The sequence below is a fragment of the Phaseolus vulgaris genome, chromosome 2 (genome assembly GCF_051622355.1).
Source record: "Phaseolus vulgaris cultivar YP4 chromosome 2, ASM5162235v1, whole genome shotgun sequence".
NCBI lineage: Eukaryota > Viridiplantae > Streptophyta > Magnoliopsida > Fabales > Fabaceae > Phaseolus > Phaseolus vulgaris.
The window spans coordinates 6,917,021-6,939,286 of record NC_143499.1 but is presented as its reverse complement, the minus strand read 5'-3'; the positions used below and the strand labels follow the sequence as shown (position 1 = coordinate 6,939,286).

The following is a 22,266-nucleotide window of genomic DNA, read 5'->3' as shown; positions in this document are numbered from 1 at the left end:
TCCATCTACAATTAATGAACATAATTTGTCATTAATAAGGCATCTTGTATGAAAAATATTTTCCCTTTAACTTTCATCAAAAGGTTTTTGAAGTTGTCTGAGCATGCGTCTTACTACTAACAAATCACCTTCACAAGACATCTCATATTCTTCCTCACTTTTTCTTTTTGAAGAGGTGAGGGAGCTAGATCTTGAAGATTTGGGAACTATGCTCACTCACTACAACCCCCCCTTGGACCATCATTGTTCTTTGGTTGAACAATTGGTAGTTATCACCAGTACAAAATGGTAGATTAACAACGGTTAAAATCCACATTTAAAGAAGGTTCCAGAACCGTCGTTATTGTGTGCGTCGTTAAAATGTGTGGGTTTTTCACGACAGTTCTGGAACCGTCGTTAAAACTCCTACTTATAACGACGGTTTCCACAACCGTCGTTAAAGAAGACTTATAATTTTTTTAAAAAAAAAAATTAAGGGACTTTTAAAGACGGTTCCAAGTGGAACCGTCGTTATATGTAGTTCTTAAAAAAAATATTTGTTTTTTAAGAAATCTCAAACCTGCATAAAATTTTCAATTCCAGAAAATAAAAACATTTCAAATCATAATTTAAATATAAAAATTACATACAACAAATTATAACATTATACAAAAAAGTTTTGCTAATATATAAACAAATTTGTCATTGTAATGATTTATCTATACTAGAGTGTTATACATGGTTACAAAATACTTTGACCATGTTGTTCTCACATACTCCAATGCTTCTAAATCTAGCGGGTGTTGGTCGTTGAAGAACTGTGACATTTGAAATTTTTTGAATTAGTGCATGAATAATAAATCTCAAATTTTAAAGTGTTTATTGTATTGAGTTATTACTTTATTCCAATTTTTCTTAATTTCAGCTTGCAAAATAGTCAACATCCACTGCATAACATAATAACCGCACTCATAATTTTCAGGTTGCCTGTTGGACTGCATGTGAAAATAAATGTATTAAATGAATGAGTGAAACACATTAAATTAAGTGAACAAATAAACTTTAAATACCTTAAGGTACATCCAAGTGAGTTTTTGTGCGTTTGAAGTTCTCCTCCCACACAACATATTATATCCAGAGTAAGCACTAAAATAATAAGATTTCATGTTAGAATACATAACATTATATAATATATATAAGTAATAATAAATGTTAAATGAAACTGTCGTACCTATCTATAATGTTTTTAAAATAGGTAGGAGGTTTTTTATGCAGGGAGCAAAACCAAGTAGCGGTATGATCTTGAACAGATATGATCAATAGTTGCCAATGACGCCTGTATAACAAATCAGTTAATTAGTTTCTCTTATTTCAATAATTTATTAAAACTTATTTAATAAATAAGAACTTACTCATGGATGTACGGAGCAAAATAAATGTGTTTTCCACCATTCTTTAAGGCAGTGGTGATGTATGTTTGTGTTTTCGACTTCTTGTTTCCAATTGATTGAGTGATTTGAAGGTCTAAAAACCCATATATATTGTGTTTCCCATCATCAAAGCATAATCTAGAAAGATACCTAAATTTCAATAAGTTAGTACTAATATATTTAATAAATCAAAAGTATAAAGATTTTAAAATTTGAACTTACATCATCCATAATTGCATAACTGTTATGTTAATCTCTTGATCTCCAGATGCAAGGTCCAACAAATCAGACATGTGAACGTACAACGGTAGATTACTATGCCTTCGAAAAACATTGGCATCCCATGGAACCTCTAAGACGGTTGTATCTAAAGCTATAGCAACTTCCACCAATGCCGCCAGAGGATCATGAATGAAGACTATTTTCTTCTTTCCCAAAGGCAAATTTGTCTTAGGTTCCTGCTACTCGTCAAAACAAACAAATACTTAAATTAGTTAGAATGTAATATATCTGATATATAATTCTATTAGTATTAGTGCAAAGATATACCATAGAGTCTATAGGTCTGACGAGATGTCTAGGCCAAGCAACGAAAGTATGTAATGCCTCTGCTACAATTGTGACCTCTGATGTCGGCATAGGAACTGCAAGATCACCATAAAGGACCTTCTCCACCATGACGTTCATGAAATTAGAAGGAAGAGGCACATTGTGTAACATTGTGACCCCTTCATAACACTTACCCAAGGCAACGAGTCGGGTCAAAGAATTACACTCAACATATAATTCGCATTGGCTAGTTGAGCCAAAGTCATCCCCTGATAGATCAACTGCTGAACAACTCCCTTTAGTGCTGACTTTCTTAATAGGAGGTGGAGGTGGTTCATGTTCTACCATAGTAGGTGGTTGCTGTGAGAGTCCTAAACCCTCCCACCGCTTTTTGAACTCCATTTCCATTCGCGCACTAAACTCCTCCATGAAGCTTTCTTTAAGCTCTTGAGTTACCTCAGCCTTTAACTGCTCACGTAGTTGTAGTAAATACTCTTGGCTAGGTTCATTGGACAATTGTTCCTTGCTGTGTAATGGAGGTCCAAAGTATGACCGAATCTCAACCCCATATCCAGCTACACGAACACGTCCAGGGTGTTCAGGTCGTCCGAGAGCAACATTAAGAATATCATTGCGACCACATGGTTTAAAAGTCCCCTGTGTTGATTGCTCATTGAGAGAATCCTAAAACAAATGAAAAGAAATTGTCAAACTTCAACACATTGAATTTAAAATAACACATAGAAAACATATTTCTTACAATGTGTTCAACTGTTTGTTCTGTAGACTTAGAACTCCATGTCCCTAATGGGTTTATACGGGCACCCTTCCACATCTCATGTCAGAGTGGTGGGGATGGAGGTCTTAAAGAATCTACACTATTCATTTCCTCAATGGAAGTAGAACGTGCTTTAATCTTTTCTTCAAGCATCTTCTGCTCTAGCAACTTATAACCACCACAAGACAATAAGTGTGGGGTATCATTATGTGCATGACTGGCTTTTGCTTTGTTCCGAACCTCCTATCATAACACTCAAAATTTAGTAATATGTTAATATAAACTATATTCAAATATAAAAGTGATATTAACCTGCCATTTTTCAGTTTGTCAAATATTCACAAACTGCTGCCAAGTTTCTTCATCAATGGATGCATATTTTGCACAAGGATTTTCTTCTTTCCTTTCCCCATATATGTAATCTGTTGTCAATTTTGATTTGAACTGACGAAACTTGACACCCACATCTGAAAGAACCTTCACTTTCAAGGTTTCCACATTCGGGATCTTGTAATGCGTCTACATTGTTTGAAAGAATTAGTTCATAAACAAAAACAAAGTATAAAAGAACTTTAGATTGAGCAAAGTAAAAACAGTTACATACCAGAATATCTTGCCAAATCATGTTTTTCTCGTGGTCAGTCACGTGATCCCATGACTGAGTTAAGATAGAGATCCTTTCACGAGACAGTACTCCGAGATAACTCCTATATTTCTTTGCATATTGCCAAGTGGCCACACCAGTGTGGATATCAATAGACAAAGGTATTTTGTCATCTTTATTTATCTTCTTAAACATATTCTTTAATCTTGTAGGTCATCTACCAGTTTTTGAATGATAAACTTTATCATCTGCCATGTTCCTGTTATCAAACAAATATGATAATCATCAAGAATATGAAATATAATTAAAATGAAATATATTGTAAAACTAAACATGAATCACATGTACATACAAATATATATTCCTTCATCATGATCATTTCGAGTTGCATGTACAACATCACCAACATCCTCGTACTCTTTATTGATGGTCGTTCTTGTAAGTGATTCAATCTCACAAATGTCATTGTTTGTATCTTCTAGGTCATTATGTTGTTTTTTTCCATGTAGCACAACAGACCAGTGGTCAGGCGTAGGATCTTGGATATAGAAAACTTGGGAAGCTTGATGTGCCATTATAAATGGTTCGTCATGATAACCTATCTTTCGAAAGTCAACCAAAGTCATTCCTGATTCATCAACTTTGACACCAGTCTTATTGTCAACCCACTTGCATTTGAAAATAGGTACAGTAAACTTGGTATAATTAACTTCCCAAATATCTATTATGACACCATAATAAGGCATTGATCCCACAACATGATTTTGATCATTTGCAGTTGAAAACTGCATAGACTCTGCCTCCAAGGTGACTCTGCTATTTTGCACTATACTCCTATCATCTCGAGACTTTGTGTAAAACAAACAACCATTTACTTCATAGCCAGAACAACATAAAACATCAAATTTGAGACCGTTTGCAAGCCATGTTAATGTTTCAGATGCTGATGGATCATTCATTATTTGTTGCATAAACCATGACATGAAAGTTTTGTTATGCTCAATTAACACCCATTTTTCTGATTGTCTTGGATTTTTATATTTGACAATGTCTTTGTGTGTATCTAAGTATGGTAACACCTCATCAGTGTTATTTAAGATATACAAGTGTGCTTGCAGAACCTCTTCTCTAGATTTGCTTATCACATGTACACCTTTTGAAGATTTACTTATGAATCTACGAGAGTGCCAACCTTTTTCAGGAACTCCTATACATTTGGCTTTTGACATGTACTTAGAACAAAACTCAATAGATTCTTCTGAAATGTATCTTTCAATAATGGAAGCTTCTGGACGACATTGATTCTTCACATATCCCTTCAAAATCTTCATGTATCGTTCAACTGGATACATCCATCGCATATAAACTGGCCCACACAATCTGATTTCTCTTACAAGATGAACAACCAAGTGTACCATAATATCAAAAAAAGATGGAGGAAAAAACATATCGAGTTGACACAAGATAACAATTATTTCTTCTTCAAGTTCATCCAACTTCTGAGAGTCAATCTCTTTACTACATATGGAATTGAAAAATGAACATAGTCGAGTGATTGTATACCTAACATTTTTGGGCAAGATTCCACGAATAGCCATCGGTAGAAATTGTTGCATTAGAACGTGACAATCATGTGACTTTAGGCCAATTAGTTTCAAATCATTCATAGATACAAGACTCTTCACATTTTAAGAGTAGCCTTGTGGTACCTTAACACCTTTAAGACATTCACAAAAACTTGTTTTCTCTTTCTTTGACAAAGTGTAACACGCTGCAGGCAAGTATGTACGTTTACCAACTTCTCTCGGTGCCAATTCCTCTCGTATATTCATCTCAATCAAATCCAGACGTGCATTCACACCATCCTTTGTTTTGCCTTTAATGTTCAGAAGTGTTCCTATTAGACTGTCACACACATTCTTTTCTACGTGCATTACATCTAGACAATGTCTGACATCTAACTTACACCAATACGAAAGATCAAAAAATATTGATCTCTTCTTCCATATTTCACTCACAGTTTGCTTCTTCTTCATTTTTCCAAAAGTCACATTAACATTTTTTATTTTTTCATAAATTTCAACACCACTTAAGGGAGTGGGACAAATGTCATGTTTTTGGTATCCGTTAAAAGCTTTTTTCAATCTACGATACGAATGATATTTCTTTAGAAATCTACGATGCCCAAGATACACGGTTTTTCTTCCGTGTTTCAACTGCTCATAAGATGTCTTGTCTTAACATATTGGACATGCTCTATGGCCTTTCACACTATAACCTGACAAGTTCCCATATGCAGGGAAGTCATTGATAGTACAAAACAACATCGCATGCAATCGGAAAGATTCATTCTTAAACGCGTCAAACACATCAACCCCTTCATTCCACAATAACTTCAAATCTTCAATCAGTGGATTAAGATAAACATCTATGTCATTTCCAGGTTGTTTTGGACCAGAGATCATCATAGATAACATCATGTATTTGCGCTTCATACACAAAGCAGGAGGTAAGTTGTAAATCACTAACAAAACTGGCCATGAACTATGATTACAACTTAAATTTCCAAAGGGATTCATTCCATCAGTTGCCAATCCAAGTCTTAAGTTTCTTGATTCTTTTCCAAATTCAGGAAATTCTTTATCAATATTCTTCCACTGCAAAGAATCAACAGGATGACGAAGTAGTCCATCACATTTTCTATTATCTGCATGCCACCTAAGGTTTTTAGCGTCATCTGCATTTGCAAACAAACACTTAAGCCTTGGAATTATTGGAAGATACCAAACAACCTTAGCAGGAGGACCTTCCTATGTGAATTCATCAATTTCATCATTCTGACCAACTTTAACCTTATAATGTGACAAACCACACCTGGGACATATTCTTAAATCTTCATACTCATTTCTGTATAAAATACAATCATTAGGACATGAATGTATTTTTCTATACTCCATACCCATTGGACAAAGTATTTTTTTTGCCTCATAATTTCGATTAGGCAGGGTATTTCCTTCTGGAAGCATGTCCTTAATCAATTGAAGCAATTCTGTAAACTTTTGCCGGTCCATCCATTCATTGCCTTCAAATTCGTCAACCTTAACACTGCTGATAATCGTGTGAAGTTAGTTGAACCAGGATACAAAGGAGTATCTGCATCATTAGACATATTTTTGAAAACTGCATTAGCAAAAGATTCTGCTCCCACATCACGAATCATGTCTTCTAATCTATCACCCATTGAGAAATGAACTTCCTCCGAAGATCCGCGCACACTTGGCAAGTCTAACAATTCACCATGCCACATCCATGTTGTATAACTTTTCAAAAATCCATCACATAAAAGATGTTATCTAATTTCGGAAACACTCAATATCCTTCCATTCAAACAATTGACACAAGGACACCTTATTCTTACTCCATTATTACAACTAACGACATTATGTTCTGCGAACTGTATGAATTCTTCCACCCCTTTTTCGTAAGCATCACTTATTCGTGGTGTATTAATCCAACTCCGATCCATGGAACTGCTAAACTAAGAACCACAGAATCATAACCAATGCATTCAATATGTAATCATTAAAAAATAAATCAAAATTACTGAAGGTCGGACACCTCCGGACTCAGTACCAGTGCGTTCAATATGTCAAAAAAATATATAATCATTAAAAACTAAATCAAAACTGCCGAAGGTCGGACACCTCCGGACTCAGAATCAGTTCGTTCAATATATAAAAACAATATCTAATCATTAAAAACTAAATTCAAATTGTCGAAGGTCGAACACCCTCGGACTCACACTCAGTGTATTCAATATATAAAATCAATGTCTAACTCAGAACAAACACATTCAAAATATAGTAAATAATTACTAATCAACACATATATACTAACTACCATTAATATAAATACCAACATTTATTATAAATTTAATTAAATAAATTAAAATACTAATTAATATAAATATTTATTATAAAATTAATTAAATAAAAAAACTGACCTTTTTGGCGCGTACGGCACAGTGTAGGTGAAGAAAAGGGAAATCTGGTGCGGTGGACCAATCTGGGAGCAGTGGCGGTGATAAGTGTCTAATTTCAGTAATATTTCATATTAAAATATAGGCAATTATGAGGATTTATTGCTAATTTACATATAAAATAATCCCTAATTTATGAATTTATACCTTTTTACATTTTTATGATCTTTATTTGAATAAGAGTATTTTATTTCCAAATTTGGTGTTAATTGCATATTTCTAAGGAAGATTGGAGATTTGGATTAAAGATGAATGATTTGAGCTAAAAAGATAAAGATAGAAGGTCCCAGAATGGAAAAAGATGCAAAGAAAGATTGGGCCTTTTTTATGTTTTATCATTTAGCCCATTAGCGCGACATTGGAAACAACCTAACCCTAGAAAACTAGGATAAATAGAGGGCTAGAGGCTCAACCTTAGTGATGTGATTCCAATAGCCACATAGAGAAAGGTTCTTGACCTTCTTAGGAATCAACTTGAGTTGGACAATAGTTAGGCACTTTTCCTTAGAGTTGGATCATTGTTCTAAGTAAAGAACTCTCCAAAATCTAGCACCAATTCCAAACTCATATGGAAGTTCCAATTATAGTCAAATTGAACCGAACAAAATGGAACAAAAGATAAGCAAACTGAATTAGAAGTGCTGGAAATTAAAATGCACCGAACCAAAACAGAAAAGAATAAGAACAGCTGTTGGAAAATGAAAAATAACCAAACCAAAACTCAAGAACACAAGCTAAACATGAACAATTGAAAGAGTAGGAAGAAAGGAGAAGAGAAAAGCTTATGGAGATGGAAGAGAAGGTGAGTGATCACGCCACTAGAAGGATGGTTGCTCCTAGATGAGTGTGCTGCCGCCACTTGAGGACACCATGGATCCTTCAAGATAAGACTAGAGAAGAAGGCTCAAAAGCTCTCCAATGCTCACTCAAAAATTGAGTATAGTTTCTTTACTCTCATTTCAATTCTGAAAAATACAAGGGCTGCACCTTAATTTATAGCCTAAGGTGCTGAAATGTAAGCTACACAAATTCAAAAAACTCCCTCCTAAAAGCTTCTAGAATTGGCGCCTAAAACAATGCATGAGGAAGGTGTGATCCCTTCGCTCACTTTGGCACCTCCTTATTTACTCCTACACCTATCTACTAACACACCCCCCTAAAACTCCTAACTAAAGACTAAAAGATGCTTTAACAATAGAGGTTTCTAATGTTTCCCTCTAAGCACCTTCAACAATATTCTTTATTATTTAATACTTGGCCTTGCCCTTCATGAGATGAACTTGGGCTTTTTGGGCTTTGGCCTTCTTGGGCTTGGGCTTGGGCTTGGGCTTTGGGCCTCATCTTTTGCAAAGAATAATAAGAAGAACTTTAAATGTGAGGGCGAATGATCTTGTCCTTCATTATTAAAAGCCTTCTTTATTTGATTCGCATCACTTAGGGTGCCAGATTGAGAGGAAAACACCATAGAGTGAATTGTAACCCAATTGGGAGAATGGAAGGTGATAGAAGTATGCGTGACTAATTCTACCCTTTGGGATTGGGAGTAATCTGCTCAAACTCTTATGTATTGAGGTGACATTTTATATATTAATATTCAGTTCTTGATTGATTATTGGTATTGTTGTTTTACTTTTAATTTTCCGTGACAAATTGAGAATCTTAAATTTGACCGGGAGGTATTTTTAGGGTTCGGACCTAAACAACAATACTTAACATATTTGAGTGCTAGGAATAGACTTGAAATGTTAATTGCTATTAAACGTCTGAGCTTCGTTCTAAGTTGTTCTTATAAGTATGCGAGGGATCGATAGTTAGGGAACATTCTTAAGGATTTTATATGCGAGGAATCGATATAAATGATTTTTATACGGGCATCAATTTCAATTAAAGAACTTAATATTGACATGCTAATCAAAATACATGAGAGTGAGAGAGATGAAACCTAATCCCTATTTTTCCAATTGAAACAATTAATTCTTTGTGTGTTTTCTTATTGATCATCGCCAATACAACCATTTTCAATACACTTTTAATTGTTTTGTTCTATATTTAGCGATTATTGTACTTGATAATTCACTGTTCCTTGTGGGATCGATATCCGTCCTTAGGGACAATTATTACTTCTGACAAACGCGGTGCGGTGGACCAATCTGGGAGCAGTGGCGGCTAACTGGCTGGTGCAGCACCTGGTGGCGGGGGTCAACGGCACTGGGGCGCGCAACGCGGAGGCGCGCGACGTAGGGGTGAGTTGCGCGGGGGCGCGCGGGGAGTGCGGCAACGCAGGGGCGCGGGGGCGTGCGGCGAAGCAGGGTCGCGCGGGCGTGCGTGCAACGGTGAAGGGGCGCGGTGGCGGTGGTGCAGGGGTTCGGTCGCGGTGGCTGGTGGCAAGGGCGGCGAATGGTTGGCCTGTGTGGGTGAGAATGAAGAAGAGTGAACCTGTGTGGGTGAGAATGAAGAAGAGTGAACCTGTGAGAAAGAAGAGAAAGAAGAGCGCAAGTGTGAAAATTCAAGCCTGTACTGAAATTTAAAAAAGCGACATTTAACGACGGTTCTAGGGAACCGTCGTGGTATCTCCACTTTTAACCACGGTTCTGGAGCGAACTGTCATTGTATCCTTTGCACACCCACTTTTAACGACGGTTCAGGCAGGAACCGTCGTTAAAAGTGCAAAAAAAAATTCAAAAAATTACAGAACTACCACCGCCTCGCTTATTACGATGGTTGCTTCTAAACCGTCTTAAAATGGTGTCGTTGATGAAGTATTTTGTACTAGTGTATGTGCCCAAAACCTAAACATTTGAAACATTTTCTACTTGAGGTTTTGGTGGGTGACTTAGGGGTAGAGGTGGAAGGTTTTTCTTTAGAAATTCTATGGTGAGAAGGGGTTTCTTTTGAGAAATTGGAAGGATAAGTTTTTGTAGAAATTTTGTTTTTATCCTTCCATGAAGATTTGTAGAAGTGATTAACAAGACAAACAAGAAAAGCACTTATGAAGTTTTTATGAAGCACTTAAACTTTTAACTATGAAGTTTTTAATTTTCTTAGAAAGTATAAAAATAAGAAGGATTAAATTCCACAAATGTGAAAACAATTTTCCACATAAAAAAATCCTCTTAATATTTTAATCTTGAAAAGTAAATTGCATTCAAACTGTTTTTGTATTTGTTTTTATGGATTTAAAATGTCCACATTCTTGACATACATATTTTTACTTCACAGTCCCCATCAACGGACCGACCGACATTATGGCCCCCATCAATGGGCCGACTGACATTCACAATGGAGATGGATAATGAATCTTGCCGACCAACAAGGCGTACATGTCTTGGTCCCCATCAACGGGCTGACCGACATTATGGCCCCCATCAATGAGCCCCCTAACATTCACACTGGAGATGGATGATGAATATTGTCGACCGACACCTTGAAGACTTGGTTCGGTCTAGATGAAGCCTTAACAAGCATACCCTGCCGATACCAACACAACTTGGTTCGGTATGGGCGAAGCCTTAACAGGCATACCCTGCTGATACCACCAAGACTCGGTTCGGTCTGAATGAAGCCTTAATCGGCATTCCCTGCTGACACCGTCCAACTTGGTTTGGTCTAGATGAAGCCTTAACAGGCATATCCTGTCGATACCACAACAACTTGGTTCGGTCTAGACGAAACCTTAACAGACATACCATGTCGATACCACCAAGACTTGGTTCGGCTGGATGAAGCCTTAATCGGCATGCCCTGCCGACACCGCCCAACTTGGTTCAGTCTGGACGAAGCCTTAACCGACATACCTTGTCGATACCACCAAGACTCAGTTCGGTCTGAATGAAGCCTTAATCGACATACCCTGTTGACACCGCCCAACTTGGTTTGGTCTAGATGAAGCCTTAAGGCATACTCTACCGATACCACAACAACTTGGTTCAGTCTGGACAAAACCTTAACAGGCATACCCTGCCGATACCACCAAAACTTGGTTCAGTCTAGATGAAGCCTTAACTGGCATACTCTGTCGATACCACAACAACTTGGTTTGGTCTGGATGAAGCCTCAAGCATATCCTGCCGATATCACAAAGAATTGGTTAGGTCAAGGAAGTAGCCTTAACTGACGTACCCTATTGACACCTTAAAGACTTGGTCCAAGTAAACGCATCAAAACTTATCGATTACCCCGGCCACTGGAGGTCACACCCCGCGTCAAATCTTGGGAGCCCGACCGTCACATTACTCTCAAAGAATCTTCGGATTAATCATATTCGAGCCTAGGGGCAAGTGTACCGGTGAGGGTTGGACGACTGATTACTTTTCTTAGTCCCCATCACTGGGTCGACCGATATCATAGTCCACTTCAATGGGTCGACCGACATCTCAAATCCAGGTACACTCAAGTAGAGTCAGTGAAGCTAAGTGTACCGGTGAGAGTCGGACGACTGATTACTTATCTCGGTCTCCATCACTAGGCCGACCGATATCATGGTTCGCTTCAATGGGTCGACCGACATCTCAAGTCTAGGTACGCTTAAACAGAATCAATGAAACTAATCCACGATTAAGGACTAGGTAATGTAGCCCTAAACGCGGTCCAACTCCCTAATCTGGCCCAATAAGGAAAGTTCACTAAGGTAATATAAATAGCACACATTCCAAGAACCAGGGGGATCATCAGGTACAGTGCTCTGACAACCGAGTGTCGAATACCTTTACTGACTTGAGCGTCGGAGTTTCTTTTGCAGGTATCCCTCCATTCGGTGCTCATGAGACGGCCAAGAGCCAAAGCTAGGAAGGAAAGGTCAGGAACGAGTAAGGAGGGAGGTTGGAGAGTAGCACGACCGACCGACAGGAAGAATGAAGACAAAGCTTCCCAATAGTTCTCTAGGTCTCATCTCCCTAACAAGAACAAATTCTTTGTTTGGAACTAAATAACTACCACTTAAACAATTTCTAGTTGCTTTTAGTTCTTCACAATTAAAAGAAAAATAAGCAAAAAGGAATTAAGGACTCCTAAAACACTAAAAACATAAGACTTAAGCAAAATAGGTGAGGCAAAAAAAATGACACAAAATAATTAAAAAGCATAATTTAAATTGCTTAATGAATAAAAAGGCGGAATTGTAAATGATAAGAATTTAAAGGCGGAATTGAAATTGCTTGAAGATAAAAGCAATAAATGAAATGTGTTGAAATTTAAAGACAAAAATCAACTCAGAAAAGATAAGCACTATTTAAAACCATACTCTGAATACCACATGATGTGAGTTGATTTTAAGATTGCACATTTTATAGGTTGCACTTTGTTTATGAGTTTTTGTTTTAAGAAGGATATTGTGAGAAACCCAAAGAAGATTCTCATTGAACACGAACTTAACCAAGTGATTAAGTAAGTGTGAAGGTTCACTTCTAGAGGACAAAGAGAAAAACACAATATAAGGTGATGATGATGATGAGGTTCTGAATTAAGAACAAAAAAAGAAAACAATTATAATAGATGAATCGAATTGTAAATGAAGAAAAGGAAGAACATAAAAAATGGAAGAAGAGTGGTGTAAAGAAGGAAAAGAAAAGGTGAAGAGATGAAGAAAGATTATAGAAAAATGGAGTAAGGAGTCACGCCACTTGGAGTCAAATACAATATGTCAAGTCTGAACATCAAAGAAGCTCAAAGACAAATGCATCAAATGATGCTACCAAAACGCGTTACGCTGCACACAAAATTATACGATTATCACATGAACGTGACATACGAAAATAATGCGTTGGACGAACTAGTGACAGGAAGGTTTCCATACTTAATCATTTCACCATTTCATATGCTCTAAACGTGTTTTGATTGTGTTAAAGCTATACAAATTATATTGAATCAAATACATTGTTTTAATTAAAACCTTAGAATGTTTTCATATGAGTTTCAACAAATATAATTTGTGACTATGTTGTCCAAAATATTGAAAACATTATAAGTTAATATATTTTTATTAAAGATATTTTGTGAAAAATATAGTTGTACCTAATTAAGATTTAAATTTGTTTTTGAAAAATAGAACACAAATACATTCAATGGTTTTAAAAGGATAAATATATTTAAGAGAATGTGAAAGATTTTTTCTAAACTTGAATATATTGATATTGTTTAATGAAATGTATTAATAATTCACTTGATATTTTAAGATATTAAAAAATTGTTGTTAGGTGATATATTTATTTTGAAAATTTAAATATATTAAATCATTAGTAATGATATTAATCGCAAAGTTTCCTAATAAGTTTTTAGTAACCATCAATATACGGCTGAGAACGAGAACAAAGTTCCTTATCAGCTTCAAAATGGGATGTGTTCACGATTTCACCTCACAGCACAACAACAATGATTTTGATCTCTTCAAACAAAGTACTACTAATGGGAACTCTGCAAATCAAGTAAAAGTGAACCAGGTAAGTTATTATAGATGTTCTGTATGTATCTTATCAATTTGCTTTATTAGTGATGGAGGAGGGTCAAGCTCACCACACTATGAAAGCCAAGATCCAAGTCTAGATCGTCTAGAACCATGTGGGGAGCGTCTAGACTCAAAAGGAAAGCGTCTAGCACAAGATGAGGGGCGGCTACAAAAGGAGCGTCTAGGAGGAAGCCTAGACCGTCTAGGACCTATCACTAGGTCCATGGCCAAGCATCTTCACGTACAATTGGGTCAAGCAACGGATGGGAGGGAGAAGAACTTATACATGCTACATGGAGGCCCATTAGGGGTGGCTTAGTAGTTAGTGTAGTGTTAGAAAGCATAAACTTGTCTTACATGTGATTTACCCTAGATTTTGTGCACATTCTAGAACATTGCCTCACATGGCCGACCATGTGCCCATGTGCTCCATGTGGAGTAATTTCCATTTCATTTAGGTAGCATTTCATCTTCTCTTAGCTTAGGATTTACGGCCTCCTTAGCCTATTAAAGGAGAAGCCCATCACTTGTATTTGCAAGATTAATGAGAGTAATGTTATGCTACCCACATTGTGCCATACATTGCTTTTGCCTAGTTTCTAGGACCTAATCTTCATCTTCACCATCTATCAAAGGGCCGGCCGAACCTCCCTTTTTCCATACTCATCATGCACCTTCAAGATCACCATAACTCCTAGGAGGATCTTGCCCATTTCAATCCATAGCTTCCGTACCATTTTTCACAACATCCGAGAAGAGCTCCATGAGAATGCCATCAATTAGTCTTTTTCGTTTTCCCTTTCTCTCGGGATTTCTTCACTTTTAGTTGCTTCTTCTTCATCGCACCGCAAGTGTAGTTTTCGTTTTCTCTCTTCGCAGCAACTGTATGGTTTCTCATCTTTGAAGCGGGGATCTTAATACGACGTAGCTTAGCTTTTCCGGTGTCCGTTGCAGGTGTCCTTCTGTCATCAAAAGTGCAAATAAATAAGTGAACAGATAAGACAACAACTCTACTATTGGTAAATTTTAAGGTCATGTTACTTTAGTAATATATCCTTATAATATTCTTATTACAAAATTTATTTTACCATTTCTTTTTTGCTTCTTATCTCTCAGGTTTTCAGAGAAATAATAATTCTTGTTGAGTTGGAAGAGTGAAGCACCGCACGCGGGCTCTGGTTGTTTGCATCAGCTATCTTATACATAAGAATTTGTGTCTGTGTTTATATTCTATCCAATCATTAAATCTGCTCTTAAAGCTTCCACTGCAGGGGCCCATCCACCGACCTAAGGAATTCCACTCAGACACTTCTCCAAAATACTGCACATCTGTCTTCTAAAATATCTCATATTTCCAATCACTTAAATAAATACACAAAAAATAACCTAATTTTTACACACTGAATTAATTAAATTGTATACCGACATACAGACGTGTTCCAGTGTTTCAGTCTGTCTGACCAAGCCGATTGAGAAATCATGGACAGCTCAGTCGACCGACATATATAATTATTAATGTTCAATTTAAGGTTAATGAAGTTAAACCATCATTAAAGATTAAGTAATGCAATTCTAAGCGTGATCCATTCCACTAATCAGGTCCAATTAGGTAAGTCCATTAAAATAGTATAAATAGCATCATTTCTAAGGAGAAAAGTATGTCATTTATTATTGTGCACATACTTGAGTGTCGATCACCCACTTTATTAACTTGAGCGTCGGAGTGTCTTTTGTAGGTATCTCATTCAATATTCACCCGAGACCGAGAGTCAAAGAAGAGACACGAAGATGAGAAAGATCTCAACCAAATACCTAACAATCTGTCCAACCAAAGAGGAAGATGAAGACTTCAATAGTTCCTTATGTCCAGCAGATCATAAATTAATGTTAATTTAATATTTGAAATAATCATTATAAAAAATAATAGACCAGGTTGAAGTGACAATCTGTAATTAAAGAATGGAATAGAAAATTACAAACTATAACATATGTTTTATCTCCACATTTTATGAGTAATGTAAAAATGTAAATGAGTTGCGTTGTGGTGTTTTTTTCTTTTTGCGGTGGGTGATGGGCCCCACGGTCACGCGTGGGGTTAGTTCATTATGATTAGACTCACAATGTCCTTCTGCATGTGGGATCCACTCCGTTATCCCATTCACCAAATTTTCTCCACATGTCTTTTAATCAATGTTTTAGGTATTTTTAAATTAAATTTCCACTTAGATAACTTATACTCTGTTTAAAATTTTGATATTTTTTCCGCCCTGTTCACCGTTTCCATCTGTTTATATACACAAGTTCAGTACTTTATGTTTATATAATTGAAATTAAACATATTTAATACTTCTAGTTAACATTTTAAACATTGGAGTATTAATTTATTTGGTTAGTAGTTCAAGTTTTTTTTTATTGAAGTCCTCGTAAGAAAAAAAAAATATAGAGCTAGAGTTATTATCTTTAATAGACTTGCATAGAATGAAAAATTAATAATTTTTATTGAAAGCTTCAACTTTTAAAGTGGTGCAAAGTGACTGAATCTTTAAGGTGCAACTCTTGTTCATCCTCTGTATGGGGTAAAGAAGTGGTAAGTCCGTTTCCAATAAAGTGAGGGTCTTTTTAATCTTTTTACTTTCCTGAACTGAATAGAGACCAAAAACCAAAAAGAGGGTCAAAGAAAGGTTTTGCTTGCTTTGCCTACGTAACTAGCAAAGAAGTGAAGCAAACATCTAATACGTGATCCAAGTGTCATCTTGGCCCCACCATGTAAACCTTCTCTCTGCAATCCTCCATTAATCTGTGTAGTAAGAACACCACATCTTAAATGGTACGACTTAAGGACTGATGAACCAAAAATGGAAAATGGTATGGATTAAATGGTAAGACTTAAGGACTGAAAATTAAGGATATACTCAAATTCAATATAGCTCTCTTAATCAAATGGAAGTGAATGTTAGAGATGGAAAAATGAGTTTTGTGGTTAGAACTATTACACTCTAAATATGAGTCATGGAGAAATCTGGATGAGGGGATAAAGTAAGAGAGGAATAAATATGGTAGAGAAATCTGATAAGATGTATATCAGGAGAATAATTGGTTCAATAGGAAGATCAAATAGAGAATAGGTAGAGACAATACAACTAAATTTTAGGAGGATGCATGGTTAATAGAGGTACCACTGAAAAACAAATTTCTCATATTTTATGGAATATTTGGGGATAATGACAAAACAATTGAAGAGGTTGGGAGGTGGTATGATCAGATATGGGAGTGGAAGTTAAATTAGAGACGTAATATTTGTCTGCGGAAACTAGCTGAATTAAGGTTGTTATTGTGACCTTTAGACTTCTGTAGTGAAGATGCAATGGGAATGGGGGAGATGTTCATCTTTAATATTATGTTAGTTCAATATAGTTGATTGCTATCAAGCAAGGGACAGGAAGGGAGAATACAAATAATTTGTATAATCATTTTTGGACCTAAGAGTCCCTCAGCAATACAACACGTGGTCTGGAGAGTGCTAAAGGATATAATACATACTAAGGCTAATCTCACCCATAGGAGAGTAGTCTTAGCAAGCCTAGTGTGAGTTGTGGCATCTTGAACTATAATGGGTAGCTCATTTATTTATAAGTTGTAAAATTTGGATTATGTGCGATAAATGGATGGGTTTGAAGTTTGTACATCATGAACATCTAATTGAAAATTTCTAACATTTTCACCTTATGGACTTGAACGGAAAACAAAACAGAGTGTAGAAATGTGGGTAGAAATTATATGAATGATATGGAACCATAGGAATAGAATTGTTTTTAAACAAGGAGTGTTGATGCAAAATAAGTTTTTTTTTTATGGCTCAACTTTATCTTTGGACAAGAATAAAATAGAAGATACATAGAACCCATTTTACCTATTCTAATTGGATATAATGCCCAAAGTTGTGTATAAAATTGCTTTAAACAAAGTTTTTATAGCAGATGTGAGGGACAAGTTTTTCTAGTTATGATGGTATGTGGATGTGGTAGAAGTTAGAACTAACATATAGGTACACAAGTCACTAACAATGATAGACAGCACGATGGGTTCAAAAAGTAGGCATTAGTGGAAAGGGAAGGAATGCAAGCAAGAGATAGTCAGTTCTCTGTCACGGGCTTCTCACCACATTCTTGATCACATTTGCAATTGTTGTTTATCTATATGTTAAAATATGTTTATATGTTTATGTTAGAAGTATATGTTTTGAAATATCAAAATGTGTTATGTTCAAATTACTCGTTTGGGAGTACCATATGGAATCCACCATTTTTTTATTCATAAGCAAAGTTGATGAGTTGTATTTTTATATGTAAAGAAGAAACATGAAGCTTAAGTGTTGTTTTTTTTTTTTTCTTGTATTCTCACCAGAGACTATGTCAGATAATATTTTTTTAGTAGAGTTGGGACATCCTTAAATGTTTCATTTAAATTTATTTAATTATTTGCTGATAAAAAAAATTAAACAATTTATATAAGTGTTTTTTATTTTCTTTTTTTAGTTTAAAGCCTAAATGAACTCAAATCAGAATATTCAAACTGAGTTTGTTGTTCATAATGATAGATGTATTTTATAAGTTTTAATTAATTATCTATTATCCTGTAAAGTTTAATTTGTATTATTTATTTTTAAAATTTTCAAGTACAACAAGATATAATTTATTTTTTATTAATATTTTAGATAGTTTTTTATTGAACTTTTTAATAATTAATAAGCCTATAACTTATTTTAGATAAGTTCTATTTTCTTTTAATAAAAAATCAAATTAACTACAGTTTTAATTATTAATGTAAAATTTGTAAAAATAGTGTAAATTATTTAAGAGCGAAATAATAATTGTAGAAACTTATCCCAATTAAAATAGGATAAAAATGCTTGGAAGTTTCATCACAAAACTATTGTATTTTAAATGCTCTATGTATTCTTCATCTAAATGATACAGTGTTTATTTTCATAAGTACTTATAACAAAGAAAAAAATAACCTCATTAAAATTTTAATTTTTATAAATTAATAAGAAATAAACTTTAGAATTAGTTTTTGTGTAAGTGAATTTTAATGTATGAAAAAAATATAGTTAATATTTGATCCTTTATCGGTTCGTTTAAAAAACATATATTTGATAATTATTTTTGAATGAGTAGTGTGTTGTTTATGGCAAAAAGAAAATAGGTATAGGAAAAAAAATGATTATGAACTAATTTTATAATCTAGTAAAGTTTGAGCAATGAGATGAAGTATATAGGAAAACATTTCATATGTATTGAAAGTGGAAGTGGGGTATACATCAAAAGAAGGAGTGCATACACCACTCTTACCAGCATTGAAGTCAAAGCAATTTACACCTTAAGTTTTCCTGCTCCAACAAATTTTATACAAATATGTAAGTATAATTTAAATAAATTATGACTTGGCATGATTTGCGGCGTTGTTGCTTCACGTCGTAGTATTATTATTTTCTGGGCTACATGGTTAGGCATAAGAATTAATTGGGCCCAAATTCAGTAGTATAAGTAAAAAAATTTGGGGCAATTGCTTCCTTCACCATATAGCTGCACTCAATTCCAGTGAAAAAACAAAAATATTTTTAATGTATTATTTTTTTGTATTATGTAATTTTTTATCTAGAATGGGCTTTTGATTTTTTTTCGGATTTTTATTTTCAAAACACAAAAAAACTCTTCTAAAAATCCATAAAATCAAAAAAGATTCCAGTATTCTCATTTTCAACTGAACAGAGCTAGTGTTTTTACAATAAATCTCTAGCCAACCTTCCTGTCAAAAATTATTTCTTAACATGAAGTATGTAGGTACTTGATAAAAAAAAATAACTTCAACAATTTCTTTGTCCTCTACGCTGCTTAATTTCCTGGAATTAGTCACTTCAATAATCTTCGATGGTTCTATGGGTATCCAAAATATGAACGAGATGGATATTGATTGTCCCAACCATTCCTGTTAGTCCCAATCTCGATAAGCCATGGATATAGATAGATACAAAGTTTTCGTGTCCTTGATTCCCAAGCGTAGTGCTTCTTTCCCAATGTTTTTCTGGAATGTATTATTTTCAATTCTGGATTTTTATTTTCGGAATAAAAGATATTTTCAGAATTTTAAAATTGTGTTGAGTGCAGGTTCAAAAATATTAGGTGTAGGAAAAATTTGCCAATTTTTGACCCTCTAACGTTACATTTTCTCATCTAGTTAGCTTGCTTGGTTGCTGACTGTTTCTTCCTGCACCCGATGTGTTCTTCGGTCATTTCCATAAATTTCATAATTGCATTCAGTAAAAAGTTAAAAAAATCCATAATCATGTTCAATTGTGTTCTAAATTGAGTAATGCAGTGTATTTACAAATTATCTAATTCATAAGTTAAAAAAAATTAGTTATTTTAAATTGAGTAATTTGAAACTCATTCTAAATCTAAATTAACATTCAGACTAATGTAATCACTAACATAACTATGAATTTCGGATCACATACGTTAAAATATTAATCCATATTTGTTAAAATGTTAATCCATATTTGGAAGTGAGTTTAGAATTATTTAATTTAAAATAAAATTATTAATTTTTTTAATTTACGGATTAAATATTTTAAAAAATTGTTAAATTTAGAATGAAGTGAAAATATTGATGAATTATTTTTAAATTATATGTTCTCTTTGGTATGGAATGACTTCGGATTATTCAATTTCCAAAGATTTATTTGAGATATTGAATGACTTGTAAATTTTAAAGGAAAATTGTATCAAATTTTTTATTTGCATAATTGTATGAGTTGTATGAGAGAAGAGAGGGGATTATCCAATATGAGAGGAAAATTGTATGCAACACATGTTGGGGTGTCACAGATGAGAGCAGAGAGCAAGCAATGAAAGTAATGTGAAAAGTATTTAGGGTTTTGGATTTTAAATTATTTACTGAAGAACAAAACAGTAATTTCCTATTTATTATTGGGGAGCCTGAAGAACACATGGAGGTGCAAGAAGAAGAAGCCTTGGTTGCTTTTATTGTTGTTGGACTAAATGTTTAGGGCTTCTATTATTCTCAGATTTCTTACTACTAAGTTCACACCCCTTCTTTTTGAAAAAGTAAAAGACCATATATTACTTCTAATCCTATCACTCTTCGAACATGCATCTTTCTTTCTCTTTTCCATGGCAACCTTCTACCTTTCCATCTCTTACAAGTCACATCCTATTCCCAGTAAATTACATTTTTTCTACCAATCATCTTCTTACTATGTGTCCTCACGTTGCATTGGCATTTCAAGTGAATTTCTGTCTTTTGTTTTTGTTTTACTTACAGAAGCAATATGCATGTATTTTTATTTTTTTTATAAATTAAACGCCTTTTATTGTGTATCTAATCCATGTAATTATGATAATATTTATTTTATTTATTATTAAACATTTAACCATAGTGTAATTGTACACAAATTCATCAATTAAGACTTTGTCAATGGTGTCATCAAGTTGTGTTTGAATATAAATTTGTGATAATTAATTTTCATTAAGTGGAGAAGTCACTCTGAAGTCATATTTAGATTGTGACTTTTTGTGATAAAATTGTATATTTAATTTTTTTTTTTTATGATTATTTTTAAATTTATCTAAATTAGTAAAGTTGATTAGAATTTTATTGTTTTTATGAAAAAATTCTTAAATAATATATTATTAATTTGCAAATGTATTTGAATTTAAGTACTATCATTTTTTTACTCAAAGAGAGTGAGAGAAAGAAAATGACAATTCCTATCCCTATAGACACACATGAACATAGCAAAACATTTGTGCTCAATTCTCTGCTGTCATTGTTTTAAGTGAGTGACTCTTGCAATAATGTGGATAAAGACACACTTTTATAATTGAATCTCCAGTTTTCTTTACTATTATACATCTCATAAACATGTGATACAACCCTATGTCTTTTTTATTAAATTTTTATTTAATTTTCTATATGAACACGTCTTTATAGCCATGTGGATACAAACATATTCTATGACATTATGAAATATGGAGAGTAATTTGTTCATGATGAGTTTACCTACCACAAACAATAACATTCTTGTAATTAATTGTTCAATAATTTTTTTTCACCATAAACAAACTTACACAACATTTGGATAAAGTTGTTGTTAATTCTCTAATACAATTTACGAGTGCATCTTCCATAACCATCTAAACGCAACCATTTTTTTATAATCTTTGGTATATTTTATGATATTATAGATTATTTTTATATACAACACAATAATTAATTTATTAATATTTGTGAATATTTTTTTTATTATATATATATATATATATATATTCACCTTATTATGTGAGGCTAAAAATATATATATATATATAAGATATGAAATGTTATTATAAAAGAGATTATAAAAGTTTATAAGAGAAATGATTGTTC

The 22,266-nt window shown here is 34.1% G+C and overlaps 1 pseudogene; it reads right to left on the bottom strand.

Moving 5' to 3' along the window:
- Positions 1 to 698: 698 nt before the first annotated feature.
- On the bottom strand, positions 699 to 6,366 carry LOC150028970 (uncharacterized; annotated as a pseudogene).
- Between the last annotated feature and the right edge of the window lie 15,900 nt (positions 6,367 to 22,266).